Below are 14,625 nucleotides of genomic sequence, written 5' to 3' on the forward strand. Positions count from 1 at the left end.
CAAACGACAGGCCAAACCTCAAAGACCAAAGAGGGCTTGTTGTTAACCAAGACAAGGAGAAGACAAAAGTTGAATTACAATCAGCCACCTTATGAAGATTTCAAGATCGTTAACTGTAAACAAGACCCGACCGATTGAACAAGTAGCAAGGACCTACGTGAGTCCTTGGAGTAAAGGGTCATGGATCATCTCAAGGTGTCAAACGAATTAGACCCACGTCTCGTTTTCAAGAGGTGCTATCGATAGCGTTAGTTGTGAAGTTACAGTGGAACCCTACAATCCAACCAACTAGGAATGATTGACAAAAAGAAACGTGCAAACCAAGAAGTCGAGTTACGGACTTACAAAGGCCTCGAGTCAAACTCTAAGTGTGGACCTAGTTTTTTACAACCATGGCTATCGTTTGAGTGTCCAAAAGACTCCTTTAAGATATTTCCGTAAAGAGCCAGAATGCCGGAAACTATGGTACAAACCTGTCCCAATCCTTAGACCTTTGTTTACCTTACCAAAAATCCCCAAATCCGTGAAGAATAAAGGAGACATCCCTTCCGCCCAAGAAGAACAAAATAAGACGACTAGAGTCTAAGGACATGTCGTATCATAAGATTTTGTGCACCCATTCTAGGGTCATACGTTCAAGGGAAGTGTAGGGAACACTTTGGTATCAAGACCTCAATTATTTTAAGGGCCAAACAAGGAAGTAAAACAACTCGTAAGGACCACCAAGTCATTTCGCAACAAGAATCAATAAACCGACTGCATTCCAAGAAGGAAGGAAGCGTGCTAGGAAGCTTTTACCACGAGAAGCATCACCAAAAGGGCGCAACAAGCTAAAGTTTGGGAAAGACGTCAAGTCGTGCTAAGGATTCACCTACCAAGGAAGAGATGAAATTCAATAAAACGAGGAAACCAACCCAAAGTCCCTTGATCCGCATAGAACCCTAACAAGAATAGGGAGTTAAGACCTAAGGATTGGCTTTGCTAACCGACTAGGTCAAGACTTTTGGGCATTTTGGGAGAGTATGCACGGAATTCATCACAAAAATTCCTTCAAAAAGGTAAAGATGAATGAGACCTTAGCATGGGGAGAAAATATCAACGGAAACATTTAACACACAATACTGCGGCCATAAAGCGGTCATGTCTACCATGTCACAGCATGCACCAAGTAAGCACTCAATTGCAACCAAAGGAATACGAGGAAAAATGATGGACAATGAAGTAAGACAGAGCATTGCAAAAATGAAGAGGAGGTCAGTCGCATGAAGAGTGGCAACCGAAGACAGCGACCTCAACAACACAGGTACAGACTGGTAACGACATGAGACATTCTTGAGAAGTCATTACAATAACCCAACATGAGGTACCATAAACGGTAGAATGTTTCGTATGCATTAAATTTCCATAAGTCGAATACTGTGAATAGAGATTTCGTACAAAGCTACGGAGAAAGTAACAAACAGTTAGTCCGCGAAAAACTAGAATTCCTCTGATTCTCTACTAGAAGTATGCCTGTTGGAAGTGTGCCAAATCTGGAATATGTTGAATTGGAAGTGTGTCGAGTTCAGAGTATGCTGAACTTGAAGTAGTTCCTTGTTGGAAGTATGCTGAGTCCAGAGTATGCTGAACTGGAAGTATGCCAAGTTCGGGAGTGTGCATTCCACGCCTTATGACGAAAGGGGAGTCGGCGTGGCGTAAAGTGAAGATTGGGGGGAGTGGGTTGAGTTGGGAAGCGTCTTTCTTGAGCTTAGCAAGCGGAAGGGGTTTCATCGGAGAGCAAACTCCCGAGATATTAGTGGCTTCAAAGTATGTTGAACTGGAAGTATATCGAGTTCGGGAGTATGCCGAACTGGGAGTAGTTCCTTGCTGAAGGGCCTCCGGAGTTATGTTGCTTGTTCTTCAATGAAGGGCTAATATGCAGCTTGATCTTCAAAGAAGGGCTTCCGGTGTTCAAATGGAGTATTCCTCAGCGCAATATATGATATACGCAGTTGCGTGTTCCAGACGATATCCTGCCGAGATTTTGACAGAGCTTCGGTATCCAGATTTCCAGAGCTCCAATTATTGAAAATGAAACCACTATTTATAGTGGTGAGTGTAGAAAAGAAATCTCTAACCAACTCTATCCTTTGGATAACTCTTAATTTAATTTAATTATTTTAATTAAATTAAGGAATGTATCGGGACACCATTGCGTCCAAGTTCATGATTTCATTAAATTTCCAAATAATATCAAATATTCAAATTCCTCAAAATTATATAATCCACATATAATTTTAGTGGGCCAAGACCAAGTCAAGCCCGCTAATTAGGCAACCCAATTCATCCAAACAGCCTGGTCCAACTCAATTAAATATTCCACCAACTTGGGCCAAACAATCCAACATTCAATTACATTTAATTAAGTAATTAAAGTAATTAATTATTCAATGGGCCATTTAATTAACCCAATTAAATAAATATTTGTCCAATTAGTCTAATTAAAGTAATTAATTTAATAATCAATTATCCACCACGGTCCAACAATATTATTTAAATCTCAATGCTTAAAAATTGCCCATTCGAGACTTGCTTGACGTGCGATAAATGCAGAGGGAAGGTAGTCTTGAAATTAACCGTAGCAGTCCATGAGTCTATATTTGTAGATAGCAACCCAACAAATTATATTTTGATTGCAAAGACTTCTTATTTTTGCACAGACCCAACAAGAAGCATATCCAATAATCCGATTGCATAAATAATCTCATTAAAGGCCCATTTTGCTTTTTTAATTTTAGCCAAAGATTAATTTTGACTTTAGCTATTAAAAAAAAATCTTTTTCCATAATTTGGTAGAAGTTGACCGCATATGTACGTGATTTTCCTATGTTAATCCAAAGTAACAGCTCATCCTACTCCATTCATGAATCCATCCGCCGTGGGGCTCTAATCACATAAGAGAAACAGATTGGGAAAAGAAAACAAATTTTGAATCCCATATATACTCAAACTCATTTAGGTTCTAGGACTCTGTAGCTATAAATAACTCTCACGAGCTTACAATTTTCACTCCAAGAGCTGCCTGCAATTGATCTTCGCAGAGTTACGATCTTTCTCAAGGTAATTTTAATCTTTTTGCAACATATACTATATCCTAGATTTTTCTTTGACAGGAGGGAGTAAGGGAAAGCGGATATGTGAGGCATTGGGTTGAAAACACCTGGAAATTGATTTTCTTAGGTGTATTTCACCACTGCTTGAACTTATAGTCATCACCAACATTGGGGTGGAGCTTCCTGGGAATTGATTTTCCCATTGTTTGGATTAGCCGCCCACTGCTGTGATTGGAGATTGATTTTTTTTTTTTTCGTAATGGTTTTGCTTTGCACCGTCGGCCACCGTCTTTGGTGAAGGAGCACCTCAGGACGTTGCTCCAGCACGTCTTCTACCGTCGGAGAAGTTGTCTTCCGCCATTGTTGGGATGTCACTAAGCGCGTGCTTCGCCACGTTGCTATTATCGACGAGCTCGTCGAAGGAGGACGCACATGGTTGTCGACAATGACGCCATATGGATAGGAAAACTATTGGAGCATGGCTGTCGACAATGACACCATTTGGAGAGGAAAGCTATTGGAGCATGGCTGCCGACAATGACACCATTTGGAGAGGAAAGCTATTGGAGCATGGCTGTCGACAATGACACCATTTGGAGAGGAAAGCTATTGGATAGTCACCGTACTCCGGCGAGTTGCTGTCATCGACAAGCTCGTCGAAGGAGGATGCCCGTTGCCACCATCATCGGAATGTCGTCGCTGCAGAGTGTTGCTCCGGCACGCCTCTGTTATTGCCACAATGCTGGGATTTCACCGGGTATATGTGCTACGACACGTTGCTGTTGTCCTACGATATAGGCATGTCTTGGCAAAGGAAGATCTCTCCAAGCCTTGGACTTGATTCCATGGCTATTCGCTCCGGCACGCTTCTACTACTGCAATAGGAACTGCCGTAGAGACGTTGCTTCGGCACGTCACGGTCACCATCATCGTCGTCTTTATCAGCGAAGAAGGAACACTTGGGAATTGATTTTTCCAGGCTTGTTTTCTATCATTGCTCGGACTCCATGGTCACGGTTCACCCTTGCACCTTGCTACGAACAGGTTGACTGCTACGACGCTACAACCACTACCTCATGTTCTCATTGCATTTGGTGATGAAGAAGACGGAGCCAGCCTGAACCCCGGTATGCCGAAGACAACCGGCGCCTAGGACACAGCGTGTTCATTAGGAACGGGATCACTCCAGCGATCTAGTATCGCATCCGCCTTAACATCTGGTATGCTTCTTCCTGGACTCTGTCATGAATATATCATATATATGTGTATATATATATGAGACTACAGAGGGCCTAGAGCTATGCACCGTGTCGCTTTCCCATACGGCCATATTCCCATGTTTTATTTTTTCCCTCTGCTTTGCGTGTGTCAGCGTATATGCACGTTACAGCCGCGGCTGCCCTTTGCAGATTTCCATTATCTTCTTTTCCCTTCTCTGTTGCTTGTGCGTGTATATATACATATGTATATTAGCGTATCTTCCAAGTTCCACCACTTTGGTTTCTCTATTTACGTGCCATATACATATATATAAATTTTCTTTTAATATATATAATATGCACAGTGGTTTGCTTTGCATGTGATGTGGGTGTACATAATAGTATATATTTATATATGCGGTGCACTGGTCCATGTAATAATATATATATATCTCTGGCTTCCACCTTGCAAATCATATGTATGCATATGCATAATAATATATACTTATGTATACACGTACATAATATATGATATATATACGTGATATGTGTATTCATAAAATATATATATTATATTGATTGTTTTGTGACATAATGTGACATGAGAATTTCCTTGAAGACTTTCATGACAATTTTCTTCGAGTAGTCTCAGAACATTTTCCTTGATTTATGACTTCCTTGCAAACTTCATAACTTGACTTGATTTTGAGTGAAAAACTGGACTTTAATAAATCAACATAATAGATTCATCCCAGTTAGTAAATTCCTTCCTTTTTAAATTCAAGCCCTCAAATACATGGACTCTGTAATCCGGCCTACACCATGTGGAATACTCATATATACTCCCAATTTTAGGGAGTTGGATACTTGAAGGTGAAACCTCGTGTAACTAACACCCTTGCTTTAAGAGGGACACTCAGAACAGACTTCTTGGAGGTCACCATGAGGCAGTTTCAACTCATACATACCAGGGAATCTTGAAAGATATGTGACGGTTTCGACTCGTACTAATGAGTCTTGAAGGATATGAGACAGCTTCGACTCATGTCAAGGAGTCTTGGAGGATATGAGACAGTTTTGACTCATATCAAGGAATATCTTTTAGCTTCCTCCCTTGAAAATTTCATAAAGGGTTTTCCCCTATCAGTTGGCCAGTCAAAATGCATGTTGCTGGCTGCCATTAATATCGTTGAGGCTACCGAAAATTCAACCAAGGCTGAGACTACAGTTTCAAATGCCAAGGCAGAAGTCTCTCCCATCAAAGAGTTGACTATGTTAACGCTAGAAGATGAAGAGAGCTTGAACAAGGCGGAGATGAGCTTAGCGGCAAGTAGAGGTAATTAACATGCTTAATCGTGGGCTTTTCATCGACTGATGTTGTTTTTCCTTTAGTCGTTTCTCTTTTTGGTTGCAAGACTGTTGTTATTTCTTTTTCTAACTCTTGATAATTAAATGCTCTCATTTGTGTGCTTGTCTTTTAGCATTCACTCGACATCATTGCTTTGGCTTGTTGAGTGATTGTCTTGATACACCACTCTTGCAACATGAATTGTATTTGTTTTTTTGTTAGGACTGAACTTAGATAATTTGATTTCTAAGCTGCCTACGTACTCCTATGAAGGAGATCAAGTCAAACGTAGTTCAAATGATGTTTTATTATAAAGTAGAGTCGTTCACAGTTTAGACTCATGCGGGCCAGGGGCGTCTATGATTTGGGCCCACCCATAGACAAAGCGAGATGCATTAGCATTTTAACCACGTGCTGCAGTTTTGGTGGATCAGTCATTCATCACATCTTCATGACTTCTGTTGACACCCCAAGTTTAATGGTGGTAAAGCTTTAGGAACATTCCATTAATCGGACCGATCTTCAAACCATCTTCACTAATTAGCTTATAAGCCCCACCGGTGTAAATTTCTAAAATCACATAGGGCATCCCACCTTGAAGTGAACTTGTGGCCGGTTTTTCTCGTGACAATGATGGGCCTGCGAACAGCTAGGACCTTGTCCCCAATTTGAAAGGAACGGGTCCTTACCCTTTTGTTAAAAGCTCTAGACATGCGAGATTGATAGACTTCAAGCTTTGTTGCACTTGCAGACATTTTTCATCCAAGACTTCTAACTCAGCCAAGCGTAGCTTAGCATTTTCTTCATTAGTAAGACCCTCTTGTATAGCCAACCTTAAGGAAGGTATTTGGAGCTCTAGAGGCAAGACCGCTTCTACACCACACACCAAAGAATATGGAGTGCTTTGAGTAGGTGTGCGGTATGTGGTTCTATACGCCCACAAAGCTTTTTCCATTCTGTCATGCCAGTCCCTTTTTGGCTTTGAGACCACTTTCTTCAACAAATTGCATAGGGTCTTATTAAATGCTTTGGCACGCCCATTCGTAGCTGCATAGTAAGCTGATGAGTTTCGCTGCTTAAAGTCAAAAAGCTTGCAGATCTTGTCCATCAACTTGTTGTCAAAGGGCTTCCCGTTATCTGTTAAGATATATCGTGGGATACCAAATCGATAGACGATATGGACACGGAGAAAGTCTGCAACATTTTCTTTCTTTACCTCCTTCAATGCTACAGCTTCCGCCCATTTTGAAAAGTAGTTGGTGGCAGCTAGTATGTATGTGTGCCCTGCAGATGACTTAGGTGTAATTGGGCCAACCACATCAAGTCCCCAAGCATCGAATGGCCAAGATGCAACTGTTGGGTGTAGAGGTTCTAGTGGCTGATGGATAAAGTTTGCATGATACTGACAAGTTTGACATCTTCGAGCATAGTCTATGTAATCCTTTACCATTGTAGGCCAATAGTAGCCCATTCGCTTAATGTGGACGTGTAACTTGGGACCGGATTGATGTGCACCGCAAACCCCGGAATGAGCTTCTTGCATAGCTTGTAAAGCTTCATCTTCCCCTAGACATCGGAGAAAGACTCCTTCGAATGACCGACGATACAACGTCTCTTTATAGTAGATGAAGCGAGGAGTTCAACGCTTTATATCCACCCTTTTATGAGGATCTCCAGGTATCTTCCCATCAGTGAGGTAGTCAATTAGCGGTTGCCTCCAGTCGTCCTTGCCTGTATCATAAACTGGGGCAGTAGGGAGTTCAACAGTTTCATCAACTGAGCCGTCTTCATTGAAGATTGGTGGAACTACCCACTTTTGACATACTCGCACTCGGGCTGCAGGATGAGCAATAGTCGAAGCCAATGCGGCTAAAGCGTCAGCCTTCTTGTTTTCTTTCCTTGGTATATGTTCAATTGTGACATCCCCTAACCATTGCATTACTATCTTTGCATGGTTGTTATATGGGACTAACTCCGCATTTTTCACTTCATATAGACCCAACACTTGGTTTATGATCAACTTTGAATCTCCATAAATGTTAATTCTCAGCTGCTTCATGTCAGCCGCTATTTCGAGCCCAAGTATCAATGCTTGATACTCAGCAACGTTGTTTGAACATTGCTCGGTCAAGGTGAATGAATATGGCAACACCTCGGCCTTCTGCAGTGACGAAGACAACTCCAGCACCTGCCCCTTCTCTATGTGAAGCTCCATTAAAGTACATCTTCCATGGGGGTAGGACTTCAATGACAAGCACATCTTCATCAGGCAAATCGTCAGACAACTCCCATTCAGCAGGTATTGGGTGATCTGCTAGGAAATTGGCCAAGGCTTGCCCCTTGACAAACTTTTGCGGCACATATATAATTTCAAACTGTTGAAACAATAAGTACCACCTTGCGAGGCGGTCGGAGAGAACGACCTTCGCCATAACATATTTCACCTGGTTCGCTTTGGAAACAAGCCGGATGGTATGAGCCTCGAAATAGTGTTTAAGTTTTTTGATGGCGAACACAAGTGCCAAACATAGCTTTTCAATTGGGGAGTACTTTAACTCGTTCGGGGTCATCATTCTACTGAGATAGTAGAGAGCATTCTATTTCCCCTTGTCGTTTTCCTGAGCAAGCAAGGCGCCAACAGAACTGTCTTAGACGGAGATATAAAGGATCAGCGAGCGACCATGAACAGGAGCGGCTAGCACAGGCGGATTCATCATGTATGACTTTATATTCTCAAATGCGTTCTTGCATGCCTCATCCCATATGAATGAGATGCCCTTTTTCATCAACCGACTAAAAGTTTGACATATTCCTGCTAGGTTTGATATGAACCTTCGGATGTAATCTAACTTCCCTTGTAAGATTTTAAGCTCATGAAGGTTTCTCGGCTCAGGCATCTTCATTATGGCGTCAATTTTGGCCTGCTAGATCTCGATGCCCCTGTGTCGAACAGTAAACCTGAGGAACTTTCCAGCAGCAACCCCGAAAGCACATTTCAGGGGGTTCATTTTGAGTTGAAACTTCCGTAGGCGGTCGAAGACTTGCCTTAAATGCACCAGGTGGGTTGTACGCAATTTCGACTTCACAACCAGGTCATCTACGTAGCACTCGACCATTTTATGGAGCATATCATCAAATATTGTCTGCATAGCCCGTTGCTATGTAGCACCTACATTTTTCAAACCAAAGGGCATTACTTTGTAACCGTAGATGCCTTTCGGCGTTCGGAATGCAGTTAAGTCTTCATCTTCCGGCGCCATGCAGATTTGATTGTAACCAAAGGAGCCATCCATGAACAGCAGGATCTCATGCCCAGTCACGGCATCTATCATTAACTCCGTGATAGGAAGCGGGAAGTCATCTTTCGGGCATGCCACATTGAAGTCACGAAAATCTACGCAGACGCGGATCTGGCCGTTCTTCTTGCGCACGGGCACAATACTGGATATCCAGGTTGGATATTTAACTTCATGAATGAAGCCACCCTCAATAAGCTTATTAACTTCTGTTTCAATCGAGGGAATGAGCTCGGGGCGGAAGCGTCGTTGAGCTTGCTTAATCGGGCGACACCCCTTCTTCACTGCTAAGCGGTGCACAGCTACCTTTGGGTCTAACCCTGGCATATCCTTGTATGTCTATGCAAAGACATCAATATATTCTTTCAGCAATGTGACATAGATTTCTTCATCTTCATCAGATAGGAGTGCGCTAATGAAGATAGGACGAGGATTTTCAGGAGTTCCCAGATCAACTTCTTTTAATTCATCCACTGCGGCTCATACCCCTTCTTCTAACTCATGGGGTGCCTCTTCCGCATCTTCTCCCTCAATCGGAGTCTCATCACATAAAGTAATATGGAACAACGATGCCACCTCTCACTGAGTAGTTGGTGGTACGTCATCACTTGAGCCTATGCTTTCATCATTTTCCTCTGTATGTACACGAGTGTGTACAATGGTCTTCGGTTGGACTTTCAACACTTCACCACATGAAACATGAATATATGTTTCTCGTCTCATCCGAGAAGGAATCATACTTCTAAGCCTTTTGGGAGGTTCCATTTCAGCAGGAACATTGGCACTGTCTTTTAACAACTTGGACAACTCCAAGTCGATCATACATTGCCTTCTCTTTAGGGCTTTAGGACTTGACCCCGGTCTATCAAAGACTGAGCGTCGATAGTCTGCCTTACCGATTCGGTCGAAGACTGACTTCTTTTTGTCTTGCCCATTATCATTGGTAGGTGTGAGCTTTGGGTCATACTCGCTTCCCTCCGCGGAGATACAATTACTTGCAGCCCTATTTATAAGAATTCGCACTGGTTTAGGGGGGACATAGCCCAACCCTTTGCCCGTTTAAGGTTCTTGGTGACTTGCCTTGCCTTTACCACCAGCTTCTGGGATAAGCTTTCCCAACTTCTGTGGCTCGTTGGGGTTATAGCCAGCTTTGGCTAGAAGCTTATAAGCGTTAGGGTCGAAACCCTCGGTACGCTTGGCAGGGAATATTTGGCCCAATTTATCACCACCTTTCTCTTCGGATGATTTTGCTGCATTTGCTTTGAGTGTATCAATCCTTGCAAGCGGGAAAATGAATTTCGTGTTGTGTTGATCTCCCTCTACAACTTGTTTTCCCATTGACTTTGATCGGGAAGGTGGATCGTTATTGCTTTCCTCAATATCTTCAATAATAACTTGCCTTTTAATGTAGAACTTTGCATCCGCAAAGTAACACTCAGTCTCTGTGAAAGGGTTTTCATCGGCGACAACCTTTTCAACTACGCCGTTCTTTTCAAACATGAGGCATTGATGCCAAAACAAGGGTACCACCCCATTTTCATGTATCCACGGCCTTCCAAGTAACAAGTTATAAGATGTCCTTGCATCTATCACAGCTCGAAGGGATAGGATGTTGACAGCTGAACCTTTATCAACCATAATTCTTTTGAGCTTTTGCCCACGGGTATAGCCTTTAACAAATAATGGGCGATTGTGTGGCGTGCCTCCAAGTCACAAGTCTTCATCCTTGAAGGAAATTTCTGTGGAGTAGGAAATAGCTTTCTGCATTAGCACTTCCTCATCCCCGATGTGTTTGGGAGATGAACATTCTCCTTCATCTTCTGGCTTGTCATTTGTATTGAGGCAGGAGCTAGCAGTGTCTACCCCTTGAAGATTAAATCCTTTTGGCATATATTGAGCCAAAGGAACTGGTGCTCGTGGTTGCTTGACATGCCCCTTCGTCTTTGGTCTGCGGGCATGGCCACTTGTTGAGGTTTTCTCAACCCAACTTCTCGTTGTGTGCTTAGGGTGTCTCCCAAACTCAACTTTCTTCTTTCTATGAGCGATAATCACCCATTTTCCTTCAGATGTATTATCATTTTGCTGTGGTTCTGAACTTTGACCAGCAACATGCTTATCAATGAAGAGGAGTGGACGTTTCCGTTGCTTCCCATCTTCCACTACAAGAAAAATCGCGAATCGCGACGGAATTATTCCGTCGCGAATGGGCAAATTTCCGTCGCGAATCGAGTTTTGCGACGGAATTTATTCCGTTGTCTATCACCTTGTCGTATTTTGATAGACGACGGAATAGTTCCGTCGCAAAATTTGGCGACGGAACATTTCCGTCGCAATTCCGTTGCAATTTTCACAACGGAACATTTCTCGTCGCAATTCCGTCGTTATTTATAAACCGAATATTCCGTCGTCATATTATCTTTTCCGTCTCCAATTCCGTCGCAAAAAACACGACGGAAAACATTTCTGTCGTGATTCCGTCGCTTTGTTTGCAACAAATATTCTGTCGCAAATCTTATATTCTGTCGCGATTCTGTCGCATTTTTTGAATTCTTTTAGAGTAAAATTATGATTTTTAAATAGTAATGAATTTTTTAAAAATATTAATATAAAAAATACTATTAATTCTAAAATATAATATAATATAACATAATTCTACATTAAGTTCAAGTGATAATACATTACCAATTCACATTTAATACATAATAATAGTCAATTCAAGTCTAAACAACATAATAATACATTATCAATCCACATTTAATACATAATAATAGTCAATTTAAGTATAAACAACATTGTAATAGTCTTAACAAATTAAACAACCATTAAAATCAATTGATTTGAAATGGATGTGATGATGAAGTACCCGCTCTCCCGCCATCAATAGCATCAAGTCGTTGCATAAGGAGAATAGTAGCCTTCAAACTCTTCTTTTCTTGACGTGTCCACCAACCGCGTCATAGTATAATTGACTATCATCCACCTGCTCCCCATTTTCTGCCAACATCTCCCGTTACGATGCAATTTGTTCCTAAAATATGTAAGAAATTTAGTACAAAATATATGTAAAGGCATATATATTTAAAAAACTAAAAATAAATTAAACTTACATGAATTTGTCTGGCTTTTTCAGCTATGAATGTTTGCCCATTGTGTTGTTTGGTATGTGTATGCTTGAACAGTTCATAATACGATGGACAATGACCCAATTGTCCTTCCTACAAATTATATTTAACAAACAAAAGCAATTTTTAAAGTAAGAAAAAATTCGGCAGAGTTGCCTTTGTAAATAAAACTATCTCCCTGTTCAATATATAATACAATTCAATTATAGTCTCCAACATCAATCAATAAACTCAATAAAACACAATCACAATCAACAGAAAACATAAAAAGATGTCACTATAAGTAAAGAATTCCAACGATCAAAATACCAACAATCAACAGTTTGCAAGAATCTAATAACAACGTCAACCAAATCCTAGCAAGACATCAAACAAAAAGCTTAGAATTATCTCTAAATGCTAATATAAATTGTAGGGCTATTATCTTTCCAAGCAATATGCTCTATAGTATATGAGAGTGAGGAAGTTGTTGGTTAAACATAATTATGATTTTCAACCAATACAAAACACATAATACTTATAACTTAAACAATTCAAATGAACTTACAAGTTGAGGTGCAACTTTTACGTGAGGTGTTGACCCTGTGGTATGGGTAGATTGAGCAACTCCAGTTAAAACTCCTCCACACCTATTTTTCTTAGCCAATTTTGTTTTCTTCTTGCCCTCCTCGGAATTCCAAACATCATTCTGTTTTGTCCAATTATTCAAACATGCTAGCTGGTACATTAATACTTACAAGCTTATAAAATTCCATTAGACTCATAACTAGTTCATAACAAGTTAAATGCAAACATAATAACTAGTCTAGAATCACATAAAAATCAATATCAAACAGTGCATACACAATGAAGTTATAAAGTCACACTAGCATTCATCAACACTTCAATATTACAATATACAGAGTATATTACAATCAAATGAAGTTGACAGTGTCATTATACCAATTAGAAAATATACTTTTGAAGTGGGATGAAAAAGATGATGCAGGATATATATATATATATATATATATATATATATATATATATATATATATATATATATATATATTATACATGGAAATATGGAATAAGTTTTATTTGCATCTTATAATGTTTCTGAAGACTCTTTAGCTTTGATACTTTCATTTTAGTTTTATAATGTTCCTGCAAAGTTTAAATGTCTAAGCTTAATCTTGTTACTTAAAGTTATATATATATATATATATATATATATATATATATATATATATAAAAAGCTCCTTATTAAGTTAGAGGGTTGTATATGACACTGTTCTTTGTAAAATGCAGTTGACATTAATAATGACTATAATTTAGGCTCATAGAACAACAAAGTCTTGACATTTAAGAAAACTTTGGATGTGATAAAGCTATAAAAGTGAATGGAAGCCCAGGCCAGGTAGGAACTAGGTTCGTAGTCCTTGTGAGTTAGTTCTACACTTCTACAGACATATATGCCCAGTTGTGAGTTAGTTCTACATTTCTACATACATATATGCCCAGTCTTTTACAGAGCTTTTCACATGTGATTCATCAAGAAAAGCACTGCTTATCAGCAAAGAATAACTTGAGATGGAGCTAAAGCAATGAATTTTCTCACACTCAACTCTACAAAACCTGCCTAGCTCGCTTATATATCTTTTCCAGATAACAATGCTCATTATCCTAAAATTAGGGTTACATATGACACTGTTCTTTGTAATGATGAGATAATAAAAATCCGAAAGGAGGCTGTGGACTTCCATGGTGAGAAGGTTCTGTTGGAAAACTACAGTGCTCTTAAATAACACAGGTAACTTTGCATAATTATCAATTCAAAAATCTAGAGAAGATTCTTTAATTTATCTATCAAGAAATTTAATTTATGGGTCTCATTCAGAAAGTCTTACAACAGCCCTTCTTCACCACCGACTTGCTTTACAAGCTTGTGAAGGAATGCGAGATACTGATCGAACATTGACTTTATGAGCTTTTGGAGGAATGTTCAGGTTGCACAAAAAGGGAAGAAACAGCAGTCACAAAAACAAGGAGGAGGAACTATAATAGAGATGGATTTATAGAATTACCAGTCATAGACGGAGGAGCAGTCGCAGACAGAGACGGCGCTGTGCGGCGACGGCGACGGCGCTCTGCTGCGATGGCGTTCTGCAATGGCGATGGTGCAATGGCATTCTGCATTGGCGTCTATCTGAAATTAGGCTAGCGTCTTAGGATTTAGTGTAACACCCCGTGTTACGGCCTTCAATCACGTATTAATTATTTAATTAATCCCGTTAATAATAATTAAATATGATTTAATTCGGTTAGGTTTCTCATTAATTAATTAATGAGGTCCACCATGAACCGTGGACCCTTGCCTAAATGAGAGTCTTAGGCCTATTAGGAATAAAGGAAGTAGGCCTTTTACTATTCAGATTATGATTAGGATTCTCTTTAATTAATTAATATGATCCACTATGGACCATGGACCCTTATCTCTAAAACAAGTCCTTAGTCCTATAAGGAATAGAATTAGTAAACCCATACCATTCAGGCCCTAATTAGGAGTCTTAAATATATAAATAGGGA

General features: G+C 40.2%; 1 long non-coding RNA gene across 1 annotated transcript; it reads right to left on the reverse strand.

Annotated features, from left to right (window-relative positions):
* Positions 1 to 11,670: 11,670 nt before the first annotated feature.
* On the reverse strand, positions 11,671 to 14,217 carry LOC109168275. The gene is made up of 4 exons (XR_002052063.1): positions 14,124 to 14,217; positions 12,605 to 12,745; positions 12,043 to 12,150; positions 11,671 to 11,963 (listed from the first exon to the last, which is right to left on the reverse strand). It is a non-coding gene; the product is annotated as an uncharacterized LOC109168275 (long non-coding RNA).
* Between the last annotated feature and the right edge of the window lie 408 nt (positions 14,218 to 14,625).

The sequence above is a fragment of the Ipomoea nil genome, unplaced genomic scaffold (genome assembly GCF_001879475.1).
Source record: "Ipomoea nil cultivar Tokyo-kokei standard unplaced genomic scaffold, Asagao_1.1 scaffold3195, whole genome shotgun sequence".
NCBI lineage: Eukaryota > Viridiplantae > Streptophyta > Magnoliopsida > Solanales > Convolvulaceae > Ipomoea > Ipomoea nil.